At 42.8% G+C, this 20,854-nt stretch overlaps 1 protein-coding gene across 2 annotated transcripts in view; it reads right to left on the bottom strand.

The window, feature by feature from the left end:
- The window catches only part of LOC125771345 (uncharacterized), a 44,092-nt gene that overhangs the window by 8,883 nt on the left and 14,355 nt on the right, over positions 1-20,854 (bottom strand). The gene's annotated exons all lie outside the window — the stretch shown is intronic.

Raw genomic sequence — 20,854 nt, 5'->3', positions numbered from 1 at the left:
TTCTCGTTGCAAAATTTGACTCTTAGACATGGTGGTTGACTTAATGATTGGAGTTTGATTTCTATTTTTTCCCAGGATATTACTACAAATCCCTGGACATCTACTCTTTCACGAAAATATCCAAGGTTTTTATAAAAATGTTGTAAGAATTCTTGTAGAATTGGTTGAATCATCAAATGAAAGAGCTTGTTTTTAAGTTTCTGGACGTCTCTCTCTCTTCTTGGCTTTAACGACCTTACAGGTCACGCCGGCCATTTCTGGCTTACTAGACTTATTTTTACCACGTAGCCGGATAGTCAGTCCTTGCTACGGGGGGACGGTCCGGATGGGATTTGAACCCGGTCCGGCCGTGTGGACTGGCGCCGTTTATCACATGCACCACCGGGCCGCCCCATCTGGACGTACTCTCAATAATAATGAAATCCTTGAAAAAAATTTAATTTCAAAGCACCAAACAGATATTCAAAATTTCAGTTCAGTATTTCAAATTTAGAGATCAATTCTCTGACTTAGACATCTTCGAACTTTAATTTAATTTTATTTAAGATATTGTTTGTCTACATACTCATGCTCTAATCAATAGAATCATAGACACCAGAATAAAAAAAGGAGTAATCTATCCACAGTAATTAACAATCCGTAAGAATTCTAGTAGAATTGATTGGACCATCAAGTGAAAGAGCTTGTTATTAAGTTTCTGGAGGTACTCTCAATAATAATGAAATCCTTGAAGAAATCTTAACTTCAAAGCACCAAACAGATATTCAACTTTCAGTTCAGTATCTCAAATTTAAAAATATTTATCAATTCTCTGACATGTGTATCTTCAAACTCTTATTTAATTTTATTTAAGATATTGTTTGTCTGTATATTCATGCTCTAGTCCAGGGGCCTCCAAACTTTTTAGATGGTGGGCCGCTTTGAGTGGAATAGCCACAGCTGAGGACCAATCTCGGGATCTCCCGGAAGGGCCTCGGGGGCCGCATGCGACCAGCGGGCCATAGTTTGGAGACCCCTGCTCTAGTCAATAGAATCATAGACACCAGAATCAAAAAAGAGGAGTAATCTTTCCACAGCAACTAATAATCCGTAAGAATTCTAGTCCAATTGGATGGATCATCAAATGAAAGAACTTTTTTTTTAATTTTTGGTGGTACTCTCAATAATAATGAAATCCTTGAAGAAATGTTAACTTCAAAGCACTAAACAGATATTCAAAATTTCAGTTCAGTATTTCAAATTTAAATATCAATTCTCTGACTTAGGCATCTCCGAAGTCTAATTTAATTTTATTTAAGATATTGTTTGTCTGTATATTCATGCTCTAGTCAATACAATGAAAGAATCATAGACACCAGAATAAAAAAGAGGAGTAATCTTTCCAAAGTATCTAATAATCCGTCTGGTGAGTATGCAACACTTGACAGCTCCAAAGTCAAGTTGTTGTTAAATGTCTCGGCTGTCTCTTCAAAGAAAATACAATCATTTTATTATACAAACATGGGTTGACATCGTTTAATTGATGTTGAAATGCCAAACTTCAAAGATGAAATTCGGATAGACCGCAGGTATAGGATTGCGTTGCGCTACAACGCTCTAGCTGAAATTTTACTTGATCTGATCCCATACACATTTCAATTTTCCCATTCCGACACTTCTCTTTCCATTAGCCGGTACCGTCTTTGCGGGATACGCGAATCTTAGCTCTCTCAACCGTGTCCCGGGTACGTAACCAGCTACTTCCGGATATTTATTACTTTCCGGACGTTATCCGAGCATCGCTAGAAACCGTTCACCACCGAGACCGGTTCTTAATCCTATCGAGCGATAATTTGAGCCCGGCGCTGTTCAATATGGAACTCTCTATTCGGGTGCGCTTGGACCTTCTTGGGCCGCCCGGGGAATTGTGTAATGAATTTGTCACCTTGTCTACGGATTCGGCTAACAATCCGTAAACCGGTCTCCGTGTACCAACAAATAACACCTCAACGTGGGATGTCTTAAGAATGGAAACAACAGAGACAACCCTTTTCCTACCCCGGTTCCAGCGCGTTGCGTAGATTACAAACATTATAGGCAAGTTATTCGCTACGAACCGTTTTCCCGTTCCGCCTGGCGGCAGAGTTGGAGAGAGAGAGGGTGTAGGTTTTTGACAATTTATTGAGAAAAACTTTGCTACAGCAGAATGTCGTGCTTTTGCTAGCTTAATTTATTCCCCTCGGTCCGCGCATAAACCCAAAACCGCAGGTTCCACCGCGCAACGAGCGACCGTGTGTCAAAGTGGTGAAGCATTCTGCCGAAAACATAAGTCGCTGCCGTCGTCATCGTCGTCTTGTGGCGTGAATATCCTTTTACGAAGACAACCCATTCATTGGCTGGTTTTTTTGGGCGGGGGGATTGGCGGTTTTGTTGGGACGAAGGACGGAGGACGAAGTCTTCGTCGCTGTAACCGAAAACCCGCACCGTCACGGTTCGCCGCGATTACGTAGTAAAAAGGATGCTATCGTACCCGACGTCGACCACCTGCCTCCCTGGGCGGTGCGAGAAAAACGGGGGGTTTTTGCGATATCGCATATCGTATTGTTTTCTCCCCAAAAATCCGAGTGGAGTCTGAGAAGCGATCCAATCTTAAGCAGACGGGTGGAAACGTTTCCGGCTGCTAACTACTACTGGCGCATGTTACCGAGCCGAGACTCTACCCTGCTGAGACCGATAATTAACCGTTTCGAATGATTTGCCTCACACAACCAAACGTTGGGGATGGGAAATTTACATACCGACATCTTCACAACCCGGAACCGGAACAGGGTAACAGGGGAAAGTTTATTGTTGTTTTAAGCAGAGAGAGCTGCAAAGAACGACGTTTCAAGGATTTAGCCGTGTCCGACCGTGTCTCGCCTGGAACTCGTTCAAAAGCACAATCGGCAAGAGTTCCTGCGCGCGGGCTCCAAACCTTTTGTGGTTTTTGTGTGCCAGGAACGAACGAGGAACCCATCCAATAAAGTGTTCCATTCATTCTCGGCTTAATGCTCGAGATTTCGAGAAGTGGCCCAACCCCAAGATCTTCTTGCGAAAAATACTTCCAAACTTGATATCGACATCTTCTCCCGTGTACACCCCACATCCATGCTCCCAACGGGGCACCGAGCTGACCGAGAAACAATGTAACCATAATTTAATACAATTTCCCATCTTCGGCAAACAATCTCCGTCATCGCGCCATTTCCGATTTGCCGATTTCGCTTTGGTGGAGTAGACCCCTTCGGGAGGAGTATTGCGGAACGACAGGCAGAACTAGTTAAAGGCAAACTCCTTCCAGCTGAACGCCCAAAAGGCAAGCCGGTATTTCGCTCGGTTAACCGGGCACCGGAAAGCCGGTACGGTTTGCCATTCATTTTGGGGTTTGGGATTAATGAATTGATTGCACTTAGTGGCGCCCGGCCGTTGGAGGTCCGAGACCTCATCAACACCTCCTGCGGCTTCTGGCTGGTGATGATGGGGAATGGTATGGAGGGGGGGGGGGGGGGGGTTACCGACTGCATTTGAGTCAACACTTGCTCTCGATAATAATTATCAATTCAATTAATTTGTCTATACCCTGCCGACTACGGGTGTACGATGATTTACTGGAGACTGGTGAAATAGTGGAGATCCACCCAAATGGAACCGGAACTGTTGGGTAGGCGCGGCACGGCACGCTAATGGAAAACTTCTCCAACTGCACTGCAGAATGGTCTTCATTTGCGAACCAATTAGTTTGCATATGTACGTGTGTGTATGTGTGTGTTTGTTTGCCTGTGTGGTCGTCACGTGAATGTGGATACGGATGAGGAGAACATCTTTGGAGTTTACGAACAAATTCTAAGCGTTACCTACTTCAATTGAAGAGGTTTTTGTTGGAAAAGATTCACACAGCGTAGTAGGTAAGTTTTCTCTGCCTATTACTTCACAAAACTTTCAAGATATAGTGAGTGCCTTTAAATGGTACACTACCTTCACAATAGCCTGCGAATGGCGTACGTAATGTGGTAATGGAAGTAAGATCAAAGCAATATCAAACCGTCAACGTGCCTGCCAACTAGCTTGTCTACGTCTTTTTTGAACCTTCAACTTACAACGAGGAGTTGGAACTTTACCCGCGACCTTAAACCTGATGCTGACACATGGACGACTACCAGCAACTAACTACTGCTCTAGTGCTGCATTCGACAGCAGCGCAATCCGGGACCAGTGTACTCATTTGCCCAAGTGTGAGATGTTGTTTTGGTGAGACGATGAGTCCTTTTAGTGTCTGTAAAAACCGATCCACCCTGCATCTCCGTCCATCTGCCCGCCCGAACCACCCCTAATCGTGTGACAAATTAACTTGAGGACATCTTCACCCTCGGCAAAAAGGCCCAAGTCCCGTCACTCAATCAGACGGATGGAAAATGCTTGTAACGGCACGTTGGGCGTGCGGTGAACAAGCACAATGTACACCACACGGAGTGTGACACCTCTCCGCTGTCCGCTTCCCGTGCGACGCATCGTCAACTGTCCATGGATCATCGCCTTCCGGTAGCAATCTTGCACGTGTGACAAGGATCCTACGACAAGGGTCCGGGTGGGGGTTGGAAAACATGTTCACCCGGTTTTCTGCTCCGTCCTAAAAGTGTACACACACACACACACCCGCACACCCGAGGTGACTCAGCGAAAGTGAAAAATTGGAAAATTGGTACAGTAACGCGTACGCGCACCGCCTCCATACATCACGTTTCCGCCACCTCCTCGTTGCGGGTATTCTGGAATGGTTCGGAACAAACGACGTTTAATTATTTTTGCTGTCACACTTGTCAGTTGAGATTTAAAATTCAACGCCATGATTGCGGGCGGGCACATGTGTACCCGCCGACCCGCGCCGGACCGTCTTGTTCTTCTGCTTAAACCTAACCTCAGAAAAAGTATGGCGCGAAGAATGGCGGGTGCGGGTGGACCAGTATTAAGAGGCTTCCTTTGTTCCGATGATGATTGTTCGGCTGTGTTTTGTTGCTTCGAAAAGTACCGATGATGATGAGATTTGCTTTTATTGCACCTATTTCAAAGGGGAATAATTGTTCGGCAGGAACCTTTCGCATTAACCGGGCCGCAGCCTGTAGCTGCAGGCTAACCAGAAACACCGGTCGGAAGTTGCTGTCTGACTGCTACCTGAAGCAACAAAACGTAAAACGCACGATTACCCAACCGAGGACAGTAAAATTGGATCGTTTTTATTTTCGAATTAGAAGCAACTCCTCCAACTCCAATATTGGGGGGGATCGCTCTAAATCTTCCGTCCGAAAGACGGCGAAGCAATCCTGCATATGGACACGGGAAACGATGGCTCGTAAAAAAAACCTAATAACGATTAAAAAATCCACCCTTACCCCATATATCGGCTAGTACCAGTCGAATTTCGTTCGATACGGCTTCTTATCCTGCGGGGAAATTGGGCAAGAATCCTTGGGCGGTAATAGAGATTCAATGCGAAGTTTTTATTACCATTTACGGTTCACCCCGTCAGATAATTACGCATGTGTTTGGTACGTGTGCCATCCTTCAGCTGGCGGGACAAATGTCCAGCGCCCAGTACGTCGTCAGTCTTCGCTTTATGACGAGATCCAGCCTTCCAGCCTTTCGGATGCCTCATAAAGGGACAGCGAATTGATTTCACGGTCTCCTACACCAGAAACAGTTGATGGTTTTATACCGTCTTTTGTAGCCCTTCCTCAGTCTCCAGAATTCTGGGATTCGATGTCCATAAGAAAACGATAATGCTTCGCTTCATAAAATTGACCAGCGGCTTGGCCGTTTCCAGAAGTAAACCAAAGAACAATAACAAAAAAAACCATGAGACACAAAATCTCGCTCGTTTACTCGTCTGCCATGCGAGATGCATCCAACCGGCGCACGGACTACGGATGGGCCCGGAAACGGAAGAACGCTGGAGCTACTAAAAATTCGACCAAGCGTCTTCCAAAACCGTCAACGAATGAATACAGATCAATGTTTTAATTACGATTTCGTGTGTTGTGGCGGGCAGGGAGGTCGAATATCAATTAACGATTCACCCCGGGAAGACGGATCGAATGCGGCCGGAATCCGTCTTGGTCGTAAATTTGTAGACGTGCGGAACGCATCCTTCCCGCAAGCTCGGGGATTTAGTTTTAGCTCGCTGTACCACACACACATACAATGGACAATGTTGTCCAATCTAAGGGGGGGGGAAATTATGACACACATCTACGTTTTACCTTACTTGTTGATGACGTGATGCCGCGTGTCGCGGAAAGACGAAGATGCTGTGTCGCGAAAAATCGTTCCCCACACCACACCAACTAGATATGTATAACGTCCAGCACGGATCACCATCACCAAAAGGTTTATATATCCCTCCATTTATGGAGGGCGCAATTGTGAAGCGCTTTACGACCGGAACACCGAAACTACAGGAGCGGGACGACGATTTTGATAGACCCAAAAGCTTAGGTATGGTCTATTTTGCAGTTTTGCCTGCCGTTATTGTCGGGATTTTAGTAGTTACGAGCATTGGCATTACCTTGCCGAACAATTCAGCTCACCAATAATCCACCATCATCGGGCATCTACAGGAAATCGTTGCGACAATGAGTGACGTCGATGCACTTGATGGACGTCAATTAAATCATTTCATTACCGATCGGGATTTTATGAGCAAATGAGCCTTACTTTACCATATTACTGCTTTTGTGGATTGAATGGCTAAATTCTTATTGCTACTGACTGCCTATAAGACGTTTATGTGGACATTGTTAGGTTTACTGGCGTAGCGTAGAATGTCACTAAACTCGGACCGTGTCAAATCGGAGCTCATAACCGAACCGAGTGAGAGCACTAGAGAACGGTGTACATTACACTACAGTACAACTAAATCTTCATTAGCTCCTTAGAATCAAAACGTGGTCATTTCTTCTCATCAGAAAATGGAACTCTCCACGAAAAAAAAACCTCAAACAGAAAATAACTTGCACAATAAATAGATGTACAGTTTTTCAAGGTTTTTATCAGATGGTCACTATGCTGGCGTTTCTTCGGGTCATTAAGCTATGGATATAAATACGAGCATTTCATCATCATCACCCTACTGGAATTCTATTCTCTAGTGTGCTCCGGAGTGAAAAAACTCAAAGATCCTAAAGAACCGAAGACACAGGCGAAGATGTAAGCATGTCCAGTTTCAGGGCTCAGGACCGAACATACGGTTCCATTTTTTTCTTGTACTCCATATGTGTATGTGTGCAAAAATCCTTCATGAACCGATGGAAGAGAGAGAGAGAGAGAGAGAGAGAGAGAGAGAGAGAGAGAGAGAGACAAAAAAATTGTATTATTATCTATTTCCTGCCAATGCTTCGGTAGCGTCGGCTGACTTTCTACGTCATTAAATTAAGTGAAAATCATTTGTCTTGCCTTTCCGTCCGCTTTTTTTCTTTCTTCCTTTCATTTCAGCGACGAACTCGCTGCCCATCATGTGTGGTTCCCGCTGGGCATATGCACCAGCAGCACTTGGTAGAGCATCACGATCATCATCATCATCGGCATCATTTTTTTCCACGCGCCACGGCCCATTGCACACAGCAAAACGGGCGGGCAGGTAGGCGGTGGTGGGGTGCAGATCTTTCTGCTGAATGATGCCGAGAACCGTCCACAACCGCCACATGTCACTCATGGGTGCGGGATCATTTTTTATCATTCATATATAAATGTATGTGAATTGATTGAGCGGCAAACCCCATCCCTCTGAGCTGTCACTAACCGGCACCCTTACCGGTTTGGCTTGCCCTCATCCTGTGCATCCTTACGTACTGTGATGCCTTATCCGGACCGAGACGTTCGTTGAGTCATTCGTTTTATTTTTCGACTTGATAGTGATACACTATTGAGCCAAGGTAGGGATTGCGAAGGGTAACGGGATGGAAGTGAAATATTTCACTCTAAATCGCTTCACATTACCACGTCGATCCATTCCCGTTTACACATGCGGTGGGTGTACCCTTCTTACATCCGACCACCTACCACGACGCTCTAGCACGACAAATTTTCCAACAATGCTACCCGAGAAGGTTGGAAAGCGTTAGATGGATTTGATTATCTTCCGCCCATGGATAACCGATAAGGAAGCATTTTCTTTACATCGTTTACGCGAATGTGTGGCTTTTTTGTCCTCCACAACACATACGCTAAGGATGCTCGGTTCTTATTGGACGTCAATTAATGAAATGCACTCGCACTGAAGCGAAAGACAAACCACGAGAGAAAGAACACAATGAAAAATAGATAAATAATCTTTGCCCAACAAAACGCTACCCTTTTCTGCGTTGCGCCCGAATGTATGCAAGCGGCGATACAAACTAGGCAACACATGTATGGAGCTAAATAATAAAAAAGCGGAAACCGGTTCACTGCTATTCGCCCCGTACTCCTTATTGCGACTATTAAACGACACGGAATAAATCATCTGATTGTTAGCGAGGACTATCATTGTACCATTCTACCGCTCTACGTTCCCGCATTCTGCCACCTGACCGTCCCTCGTCCGGGGTTTTTTTTTTGTTGTTGTCGCTTACTAACCGAAACCCATCGATATACGCTTTTTCAAAACCCGACTCGGTTATAAATGATGCATCGCTTAATCATGTTCAGCATAATTGATATAATTATGCGGCGCGGCAAAGTGAATCAGATCGTCGCTTTTGATTTTCCCTGCACGAGGTACGGTGTGTGTGTGTGTGTGTGTGTGTGCTAACCTCCCTCCCCCTCCCCCCGTGCACTTCATTTTTTTCCCATTGCAAAGCAAGTGAAAAACGGAAAAGTTTTAGCCCTGGCTGGATGATAACACTGACCTTTGCGACCAAGAGGAATAGAGTGAGGGAAGGGATATGAGTAGGTCGTGCCCTGGATGGAAAATGGTCCTTTCCTACATATGTAAGTACATACACACACACGCACAGAGTTGTGGGGAGTTGGGAGAATGCCTGTTTGCATATGCTTGGCACAGATAAATAGAGATCCTGTGTATTGCTCCATCCATGGAACTATTGTTCCTTTTATTTTATTTATCTTGGCATTTTTTTTTTATTTCTTCTAAAGAGATCTAGACGGCCGACGACTAAGGTCGGTAGATAGTGATTTACCGAAGGGAGCAAACCATGAACAAAAAGCATGGTTTCTCTATGGAAAATTGAGGAATTTGAATCGAGAATGAAATGAGCTGTACGAGGGAAAAGTAGACCCGTACGCAAACAACAAATCATTCTAGTGTGAGCTTTCCGGCCCACAGATACTCCCTACACCCAAGAGGTACACTAGAAGCGTAATGAATAGCCCACTCTAAATCATCGAGACCAATGGAAGGCAGCAAAAAAAAAGAAGAAGCAAAGGATTCAGATGCGAAACGTGCCGGGCGATGTGTGCTGTCACCCACATTAAATCACCCCCATCCTCCAGCCCGAAAAAACTGCGCCGATCCGATGACAACTGGATTGGCATATACGCTGCCACACCCGTGGGTACCACCACACTGTAATGGCGTTGGTGTGGCGTTATTAGAGTAATTAAAATCGATTCTCGGCCCCCCAACAACCAAAGCACAAAGGAGGCGCGAAACGTCGCACTAAATTTACTGCCGAATTTTACCAAGCCTGTCGATAATCTCGTAACGTTTCGCCGTATATTTTCGGTATGTGTCGGCTGTATTTAGTATAGATGCGTAACGTAACGTAAGATGGGTTACGACACGGGTGACAGCAGCGGTAAAGACGTGGACTATTTTAATGGTAATCATCAACCAGGGTAATGGTACCCAGTTACGGGCACGCCGACGACCGATGATGATGATGATCATAAAACAAAAAAGGCCGCAATAAAATTGTATAGTAATTAGTTACGGCAAAATCCTTGCAACGCACCACCACCGTAGCACTATGTGACGGTGAGGAGCGGCGATTGAAACTGGAGGACATTAAATGAGAGGTTTAGCACCAGCAGCACGACAATGTGTGTACGCACGCATTTAACGGTGTGTTATTTTCACCAACAACTTGGGCAAATGAGCAAAGCAGGCGTTTGATTTTAAAACGGGATCAAATTAAGTATTCACCATTTAATGTGCGAAACACCAATAAAAAGGTGATGCAGGGAAGGGGAAGGGAAGGAGCAGGGACAGGGGCAACGCTATTAATGCTCCTGCAAATGTACTGATATCGCTTGAAGCGTTTGTACGAAGTGGTGTGTTTGCATCGCCTGAAAGTATGCAATTAATTGTTTTTAGGAGCTTTTTAGGTTTACGTTCTTCAGGTGCGATCAATCTAAACATTGATCTAAAGATTAGCATGACGTAGTTAACTACTTCGTACTAATTTTAGAGAAACGATTAACATACTGATATCGCACTGATATGTAAATAGATCTAGTTTAGGTCTATAATTCAAAATTTCTATACACGGAAAATCTTATTATCGGTTCATCCTCAAAAAGGTATTAGATGTCGGTAGTAGGACTTCTATGGGGACTATAAACGTTGCCGGTTTCACACGACAGGACCGGAGATCCTGACTAGTAGTCAGGCTAATGAAACCCTCCCTCTCAACTATCAACACAACCTCAGATTAAATTCTGAGGATTCGAGGTAAGGCTTCAGGATCACCTAATGACATCCACTACAAATAAATGATTTTGATGATGTCGTTAGATCTGAAGCTTCTAGAATAATAGCATAGGCTCTTCATTCCCTACCTCCACTCAATACGTCTACGACTTACTTAGCTGAGAACGTGGGGAAAACCCTCAGGTGACTGAGCTTAATTGAGGTACATGAAAGCAGGCTCTCCCTGATGTCCTGACTTCCTACGGGACTCTTGACAACTAAGATGCGTAGGCCCTCTGAAGAGCAAGGACTGAGGCCCTCTGAAGAGCAAAGGTGACTATCCGGTTACGTGGTAAATGGAAGTCTAGTAAGCCAGAAATGGACGGCATGACCATAGAGATCGTTAAAGCAAGAAGAAAAAGACCTTCTGGGTACATCCAAAGACCCTTACGGCTAGTCAGGCTAATGAGACCCTTCCTCAGTGCTGGTCCTAAACGGTGATTGAATTCTAAGGATTCGAAATAAGGCTGTAGGATCTTCTAGTGCCATGTACTACAGATGAATTTTGTTGATGATGACGCTAGATACGAAGATTCTAGAAAGGTAACATAGGTCCTCCATTCCCAATTTCCACTTTATATGTCCACAACTTACAGAACTCTCCAAATATTTCAGGTCAGAATGTGGGTAAAACCTAACCGCTTCGGACGATAGGTGACTGAGCTTAATTGAGGGAAATTTGCTTGCTCTCTCTAGTGGTTTGACTTCCTATACAACTCTAAACAGCTAAGATGCGTAGGTCCTCTGGAGATACAGGAGGTTGAGAGACCTTACAAGCCACATCAAATAATACCGTAACGAAAAGAAACCAAGAAGTTATTTCTGACTGACTCTGAGTCTAGGAAATAGCTGAAAATTAGGGACACTGAGGCATCCCGGTGGTGTATTTGATAAACGGCGCCGGTTTCACACGACAGAACCGGGTATTAAAACCCATCCGAACCGTTCTCTCGTAGCAAGGAGCGACTTTACCGGCTACGTGGTAAAGGGAAATTTATTATCCACAAATGTCATTAAACTAAGAAGAAGTAGTGCTTCTGGATACGTCCGAAGACTCTTTACGGTTAATCAGGCTAATGAGACCCTCCCTCTCAACTATCCGTGCTGGTCCTAAACGGTGATTGAATTCTGAGGATTCGAAATAAGGCTGCAGGATCACCTAGTGCAGGGGTCTCCAAACTCCCTCCCGAGATATCCCGAGATTGGTCCTCAGCTGTGGCTATTCCACTCAATGCGGCCCGCTATCTAAAAAGTTTGGAGGCACCTGACCTAGTGACATCCACTACAAATGAATGATGTTGATGATGTCGTTGAATCTGAAGCTTCTAGAAGAATAGCATAGGCTCTTCATTTCCTACTCCGACTCTAAACGTCCACGACTTACGGAACTGTAACGTGTCTCTCCAGATTTCAGCTGAGAACGTGGGGAAAACCTAACCACTTCGGACGATAGATGACTAAGCTTAATTGAGCGACATGGCAAACTTGCTCTCTCTAGTGTCTTGACTTCCTACGGAACTCTTGACAACTAAGATGCGTAGGCTCTCTGAAGGTACAGGGGGTTAAAAGAGAAGCCTTGCAATCCACCTGAAATTGCACCACAACGAAAGGAAACCAAGAAATTCTCTCTGACTACGAGTCTTGGAAATTGCTGGTGGAGGACCTTGGAAATTGCTGATGGAGGTCCTTGGAATTCCACGGTATTTTAAGTGATATTAACACTAGAACTACCTAGAATCATTTAGAATAGAATGCGTCATTTTCATCACAATATTTTTTTCTCTTAATTTTACTTTACTTCTTTGTTTTATACAAAACAACTACAAAGCATCAGCAATAGACTATAAATGGGAGTCGCCTACCTTCCGAAGTACGTCAAATAATAATCAAAATTTAAAGCTTCTTCATCTGGAACTCATCCTTTAGCTGATTGTAGTGGAAAATCTTTTTCTGCATTACTTCCCTTTTACTTAGATTGTTTGTGCACCCGATACAATGCTTTCACGTGACTGAAATGTTTCAGCAATGGAAAAAAAACTGGAAATGCTCAAACTTAGGAAAAATGGAGATATATCCGTTGCCGGTAAGCTACCACATCAAACGACAAACAGGTAGCTCGTCATTTCATTACCTTGATGGATAATACGGCGATGCAGTGCGCCCTTCAATTGGTGAGATTATTTTCCATCCGAAGCCTGCTTTAGCGAGTCTTTGATTTTTTGTTCTTTAAAAAAAAATCTTCTAAAGCATTCTTACCCTCCAGGTTTTTGCGACATGTCATCTTCGATGAATTATTATTCCTCTTCTTTAACCAAAAATACCTTAAAATCGAGGGACAAATCTTCTCCACCTTTCATGTACATGGCGTATTTATGAGTTTCCATCTGCATTGCTTCGTTCCACGCGTGGAGAGCAATATTTGTAAGCCACAAATCATTTACAAGCGCAACATTACGGTGGGAAGGTAGGAGGTAGACGATGAAAAATAAAATGTTTCACATGTTGCAACAAGTGAAAGCAATCCCGCTTCCAAAATGATATATTCCTATTGAAGTGATTCAATGAAGGATTTATTCGTTTACCTTCATTGCGGTAAAATTACACCGAAGTTGTGCAAAAAATTTGAAATTCACAAAGTGTCACAGAAGAAAAAGAAGAAGAAGAAGAAGAAGAAGAAGAAGAAGAAGAAGAAAAACGAAAAATGTCATATTAAACCGTCTTAACTGTCAGCGGTGATTTGAAAAGTAAAAGCAAAAAAAATCCCACCAAATAATTCAAACTTCCATTTTACAGCTGCTAGGCGTTTTGAATTAATGTTTACCGCTCAGCGAATATCAACCATGGAATATGTCGTAAAAATTCGATTTATTAGAAATTACAAAACACTTCCAAGCCACCCATATCGGTTTTCGCAGTCGGGGGGGGGGCGCCACATTCTATCGGCCTTTGATGAAAGGAGTTTAAGTTTTCCTTTGTTGGATATAGGAACCTTTTTTTTTTGTTCCTTCGTTTCGCTTACAAAAAAAAACCATCAGTTGCACTTCGCTATCGGTCCAGATCGGATGGATGCAGGCCGCGACAGTTTGTAATCAAGCAAGTAAATAAAAACCGTATTCCATCTTTCCGCTTCCGCTTTTTTCCTTTCGCGTGGTGAATTGGTTCGCTTTCCAATTTCCATTTAAATCACTTTTTTTATGAGCACACCGAACCGGGCCCGAACGCACGGGTAGCAACGGTAGCGAATTTTATGTCTTCTTTTGAAGCGAAGCGCTAAGCTAAGGAAGCACGCTTAGACGGTGCTCTATGACGAGTTAACTGTTGGAAATATTTTTTAAAATTATTTTTATCTCAAGTAGCTATAAAAATTAATATTTTTACTTCTACTTAATTTATATTAGAAAATATTTTAAATTAGCTTTTAATTTAATATTTTAATATTGGAAATTTTTTTAGTGAAATACTTAACACACCATCACCTAATCATGCTCTCCATCTCTCTAACAAACTCTTATACGGGTCACAAAAAAAAAACCAAAAAAAAAATCTTGCAAACAAATCAAAACCATTCTGCTTAACCCACACCAGTGAGACTGGTCGTAAAAGTCGTACAACAACAAAAGAAAAAAACATTGACTGAAACGATCGGTGCAAGCGTATACTTCTCAATCGAACGAAGGAAAGAAAAAGACCGAAGTACAGGCAACCCATTAAAATCGTCCCAAAAAACCACTAAAAGCATCACACTCCAATCACTCAACCATAATTAAAACATTAAATTTCTACACCAATAAAAAAACCCACCCGTTTCACCTAACACAACCACCCACCCACCTCCCCAAAAACAGGCATCTAATCCCGGTGCAAAACTGACACTTGTGCCTCCTCGAAAATTCCCGCACCAAACGGGATCAATTTCGCATTTCGCGCGGATGGCAGATGAAAAACCTATAAAATCACGCGATGCAGAAAGAAAGAAAAAAAAGCATGCGACTGAGCTCTATAAGCTGTTTTAACAACAGTGGCAAAAAAAATTGTGATTCCATACAAAAGGGGAAAGGGGTACCAAAAAGGGGTGGAAAACGGGTGGGTGGTACAGGAGGTGGGGGGAGCTTCTTTTTTGGGGCTTATTTAAAATAACTGACATATTTTTCTCAAAAAAATAGTTAAGCAAATTGCATTATTTTAGGCGATTTTTATTCATTATTTTATAGCAAAATGAAAAAAAACGCCTAAAAGTATGCAATATTAAATACAAAACATCTTTCTTTACAACTAAAAATGAAATATTTACAAATAATTAATATTTCTATTGTGATTTTATTTCCAGCAATATCTATTCAGCATTACAGTTCAAACACTGTTACTCTATTTCGCAAAATTTGACGTTTGCCCCATGTTTGCGTGTCAACTGCGCAATGTGTAGAGCAATTACAGCTGCGGCCCGCATCGTTTGCGGAAAAATAAATTATTACCCCACATCCCACATGGCGTGGCGCGGAAAATGATATTCATCGGTGAAGCATATAATAATAAAAAAAACACACAGCAACAGCAGCAGCTATATCGAGGCATGAGGTTCTGGATAGAAGAATTGGTCGCTTGATTGAAGGCCGGTGACGATGGTAACCGCACCGCACCAAAAAAAAAAAGGAGGGCAGATTTACAGCATTGCGCCATGTCTTTTCCCCTCTTCGGTCCGAGTCCGTTTTCTTAACCGATCCGGGGATCGGTTTTTATGTGCTCGCATTTTTATGTCCGCTTCGCGGCCGCTAAACCTGTACACCGGGAGGTGTTTTATTCTTCCATCCTTGAGCAATTATGAGAAATTGCAAGAGTCTGCGGGTTTGTTTGATTGGAACTAGAGAGCGTGTAATGTGACCCACCCCACAAAAAACCATCGTCTGGATGAGGCGTCTCATGAAACCGGATCATCTATAATAGGTGAATGGTTGATGGCAAAATGTTTATTAGACGTAGACATCTTTGAGCGCTCATTGGCGCGTGGAACTTCGCTATTCGCTAACATGGAGTAGCGTGATTTGGGTATTGTGTCAAGAATTGTTCTCCAATATTTTTGAACAAGATAGCTCGGGTGCTCCTGTCAGCCATTTTAACGCTTGGGCACGAAACACGTGCTTCACAAGACTGCTCAGGAGATCTGGCGGACTACGTCCGATCGAGCAGTGACAGGCAATAATTTAATAATCCCCTCCAGAAACGATCACTAATGACTTCTCGCGTGTCTTACCGACAATCGACCATTTCGGAAGCAGCTCATCCGCTTCATTCCGTACGGTCTAACCCACCGAAAGAGATCCATCATCGATCGTGATCTCCCTAACCTCAAAAACACCCACGCCGGATGTGGTGTATATATGGCGCGTGTTACCGATCAGCTACCCAAGATACGGTAAGCTATTTCGAACGTACTCGCATCCTCTAAATCAATTCTCAAGTCTCGATGCTCTGAGCTGTCGGGATAAATCATATCCCGACGTCAAACACGTGGTGCACCGTGGAGGTGGGAAATAATTACAAAAACATCTTGTATGACATCTTGTCAGCTACAAACCAAGGGATGTACACAGTACAAGTGAGTTGTGTATGTGTTTGAAGCAAAAACGGGGGCAGAAAATTAATAGCAACCAAGCGGGGATCAGTGATTTCTAGCTTCTTTTTTCCCAATTCTCCAATTCCTACTCCAGGCTCATTGAAATTTTGGGAGGAGATTTGGTAGCAAGAGGTTAAGAAGATCGTGTCCGGATCGTGAAAGGAGCCCGACGATGTCAACGCCGTCCTGCCCAAGGACGCTTCGGAAGCAATTTGAATCTTAATTAATTTACTTCCACTTAACCTCAAAACCGTATGTTCCCGTTTTGGCGGACTCCGCCACCACCATCCGGTGGAGGGTCGCGACAGCAATAATGGTTGACATACCGTACCGTCTCTATCGGACGTAACCGGTATTATCCCCCCCAAGGTTTAAAACACAGCTGCCGTGCACACTTCACGGGCATCGTGCGATCATAATTGAGATGACTGTATCGTTGCGGGACGAAGCGAACAGTAGAGTCGAGAGATGGAGGGGGAGATTTATGGAAACTCCTCCACATATCTCGTCCAGGATGTGGTCCCATACCATGCCACGTATGGAGATAAGCATCTTCGTCAAACGTTCCACACACAAACGCCTTTACAGAGACGTTCGTATTTCGGGTGACGTTAATCGCCAATGCTTGACCAAACCCACGATTTGCCATGCTCTTGCTACGCGTGAGGTGAGATCTCCTCTTCCTGCGCCGGTGGGTGGGCGCGATTATGATTTTTCAAATATGCGTTTTTAATTGCCACGCTACATGCATGCTTGCGTTTTGCCTTTTTTTTTATTTCCTCCACTTATCTGCCATTGTTTTGGTGCCGTTTGGTGGTTAAAGGTCCATCACATGGAGGACGATGAGTTTTGTCACCACTGCCCCCCCCCCCCCTCCCCAACTCCCGGGTGTGGAGTTTCTGTTTGCGGTTTTCCCTTCTTTTTTTTTGGAGGGTTCTCGATTGTAACCTACCACCTACAATACCATAGACTACCTCTATCTATGACACATGGCCACACACGGTATTAGTGGTGAAGCTGTTGAATTAATTTGCTCCTCATCTGCTGTAGAAAGGTCCTCCTCTTTGACGGTTTCGTGGCGTTTTTTTTTTAAATGCGGTAATGATCGCTAAACACGGTCGCAAGCCTAATCGACCTGGACGTGACCACGACACGGTCCAGCTGTTGATCCGTTCCGTTGCTTTCCGGATGGATGATTTGAAGTGGTGAAGAACTAGCGACTATTTATGTTAGTTGAGCAAGCGAAAGACAAGATCCTCGTGCTCCGTGAACAAATAATTTTACTCCACTTAAGAGTTATTTCTTCTTCTATATTATCATTTTTTGTTCTAGTGTCTTTATCTTCAACAAACATATTTGCAGATTTTGCAGTAAACATCCCCAACATGAATATTTTTCTCAAAACTTTATACTTTGAGCTAAAAGGACCAAAATTCTAAACGGTATTAGAGATAAGTTTGCACATGCACATGACACATGCAAGAATACTTTACCTAAAAGTGTTCAAATTTTTCGTTTTTGCTAATGTATATTCTCCAAGCGCCTGAAGTTATACAATTTAATGTTTTTTTCGCCTATTGAACGATAAGTGTAACTAAAACGTGTCAATAGCATACATTTAGGCGCAGCTCGTTCATGGCAATTTTCGAACGACAAATAAACACAATAAAATCACATCTAAGAAAAGCAGTCTTATCATCCTTGTAATTAGTTATCCATCACACACAATAACAAACGGTGCATAAATCATACTAGAACAAAGTGCAATTAGACATACATATACAGACACACACATCGGGTAAAGCTTCCTTCCTCCATTAGCACCGACGGGAGTTGTATTTTTTTCTTCGTCTCCCTTTTTTTTACCCAGGGACGCATTTTCACTTCCCACGTTTCGTGTCATCCACCATCCATTCCCGTAGAGGGGGCCACAACACCATCGTGTCATTCGGGTGTGTTTTTTTGTTGCTTTTTATTTTAATTTTATTGCCATCATGTTATCGTGTTTGTTATGCATATATTTGTCGACGATTGAGTTTCGATTGCCGGTTGCCAGCTTTGCGGTCGGTTGATTTTTCACCTCCGCTTGTTTTTCCGGCTCCCTGTTTTCCTTTTTTTTTGTTCATTTTAAGTCGTACCTTAAATTGTTTTAGTGGAATTAAAAAGCATTCATTATCCTCAAAAACCCCCGAACGAGGGAAAAGCAAAGCGAAAAAAACGAGTAAGTCATCAAACATTTTCCACCCCGTTGATGGACTGCTTGGGGGGTGTCGCGCTAACTACTTTTCGGTTTTTCTCCCCCCGGAGTTGTTGCACAGCTGGATGAGGCTCCAGCAATTGGGAGTTAGTTTGTTCGGGTCGTTTGTTTACCACTTCGCTGTATCATTACGTATCGTTGATTTGAATCATTCCTTTTTTTTGTTGTTGACTGTTTCGGGTGAAAATGATCACGTGTGTGTGTTGGGGGGATTTTTTTTAAATATTTTTATGCTCATCATTTTCTTTTGTATGTAAGCTTGATTGTTTTTTTTATTAACTTATTTGTTTCATTTTCACTCTCGTCCCGAATATGATGAGGGTGGAGGGAGATGAGGACTTTCAGCTGACACTCATACCGTTACCGATGCGGGTAATTTGTTCCTCGAATTCGAATTTTCTCGTAAGCATCGGTTTCATAATCACATTCTTCTTGTTGTGACTTTGTTTTATGCGCCTTTTTTTTAACTTCATTTTGATCGTCTTTTGTTCCATTTATCCATCGAATGTCCCTCGTATCAATTTGTTTTATTTATTGTTTCAATTCAGGGACGTTTTGTTGTGCGTTTTTTTTTGCGCAATACATATTTTTTACCTTTTTTTCTGTAAGGAAAAGTAGAGTAGATTTGTTTTGTTTTTTTTTTTTTGCTGTTGATCAAAAAATTTGTTTCCCGCATTGTGGTGTGCAAGCTGGGAAAGTTAATCGACCGATGCGTGTGGTTACACTTCTAATGGTATTTGCTCGGTTATGGTTAAGGTAAGTATTTTTTTTTTGCTCACTTATAGCTCATTCCTGCTGGTAGTTAGTGCTGCCTGATGATGAAATTTAGTTCCTTCCAATTTGTAAATTGTTGACGTTCATTAAAAGGAGTTTTTTTGTTGTTGTTAATGTGCGTTGATGATAATGATTTTGTACCAAGTCAAAGAAACGACAAAGCAAACAACCATACAATGTTAAGATACATTACAGGAAACGGCGTAACTGACGTAATTGGTTTGTTCATTATGCATTAATGTGGGGGAGAATTTACCTCGATTAAAACACTTTTTTTTTATACGGTCGTTATGTCAACTACTCGAGAGGAAATGTTCCCACCTTCCCAGTGGGAAATACTTATAGATCCAGTGTGCACATTAAAAACGTTGTGAAGAATTCCATTAAAACCATCATCCGAGCAAAAGGACTACTGAGGCACAATCCTCATCCACTTGGACGTATGTCTTGGAAAAATCAACAACCGATACGTCTTTCATCTTCCAGCAAAACCACAATCAATAGCCAGCAACCATGCCACGCTTGTTCGGCATGTCTTGGGCCAAGCATGGTTAAACATCTTAAGACAATTTTACAACTTCCGACTTTGCGGTGTAAAGTTTTGATTGATTTCAACACACGCAAATGCTAGAGCTCGGTCACCTGCTCCTAGCGCTTTACCGTGGTAGATCCGGTACACATACTTAGTTTTTCTTTCACGTAGTGAAACCCTGTCAAGGGCACTACCCGTAAGCAGATTGCGGAGAAAAACGAACGGAGGTTTTTAATTAAACATTGACGCCTGCCTGCCTGGTAGACACTCAACATTCGTTTGATGTTGCTTCGTTAAATCGTTAAGCTTGAAGGAAAGTAAGGAAGCGTAATGTGGTTGTGGAAAATCAGTTCCTTGTTTGGTTTTGATTGCTGTGTAAAATAAAGACACAGAAAGTGGTGAAGACAGAGCAAATGTTTAACATTTTTGCGTTCTTGTAATGGGAAAGGACCAAGAAGAGTTATGCTTGGTGGGAATATAAGAAATTTTCTATTGCGAGTATGTTTACTATACAGATTGCATACTTTGTGGCTTTCTCTATGAAAAAACGCCTGCAAGGTATGCAGTAAAATGGTTGATGGGAATACAAGAAATTTTCTATTGCGAGTATGTTTACAATGCAGATTGCATACTTTGTGGCTTTCTCTATGAAAAAACGCCTGCAAGGTATGCAATAAAATGCTTGGTGGGAATACAAGAAATTTTCTATTGCGAGTATGTTTACTATGCAGATTGCATACTTTGTGGCTTTCTCTACGAAAAAACGCCTGCAAGGTATGCAATAAAATGCTTGATGGGAATACAAGAAATTTTCTATTGAGAGTATGTTTACTATGCTGATTGCATACTTTGTGGCTTTCTATACGAAAAACGCCTGTAAGGTATGCAATAAAAGTAAAACGTCTAATAAAAATAAGTAAGCAAACGCCTAAATTTATGCTCGGTAGGAGCAATACGCTGGAAACAGTGAAATGACAGGTC

Source organism: Anopheles funestus, chromosome X (assembly GCF_943734845.2).
Source record: "Anopheles funestus chromosome X, idAnoFuneDA-416_04, whole genome shotgun sequence".
In the NCBI taxonomy this organism is placed as follows: domain Eukaryota; kingdom Metazoa; phylum Arthropoda; class Insecta; order Diptera; family Culicidae; genus Anopheles; species Anopheles funestus.
This window is presented reverse-complemented; position numbering and strand designations above follow the sequence as displayed.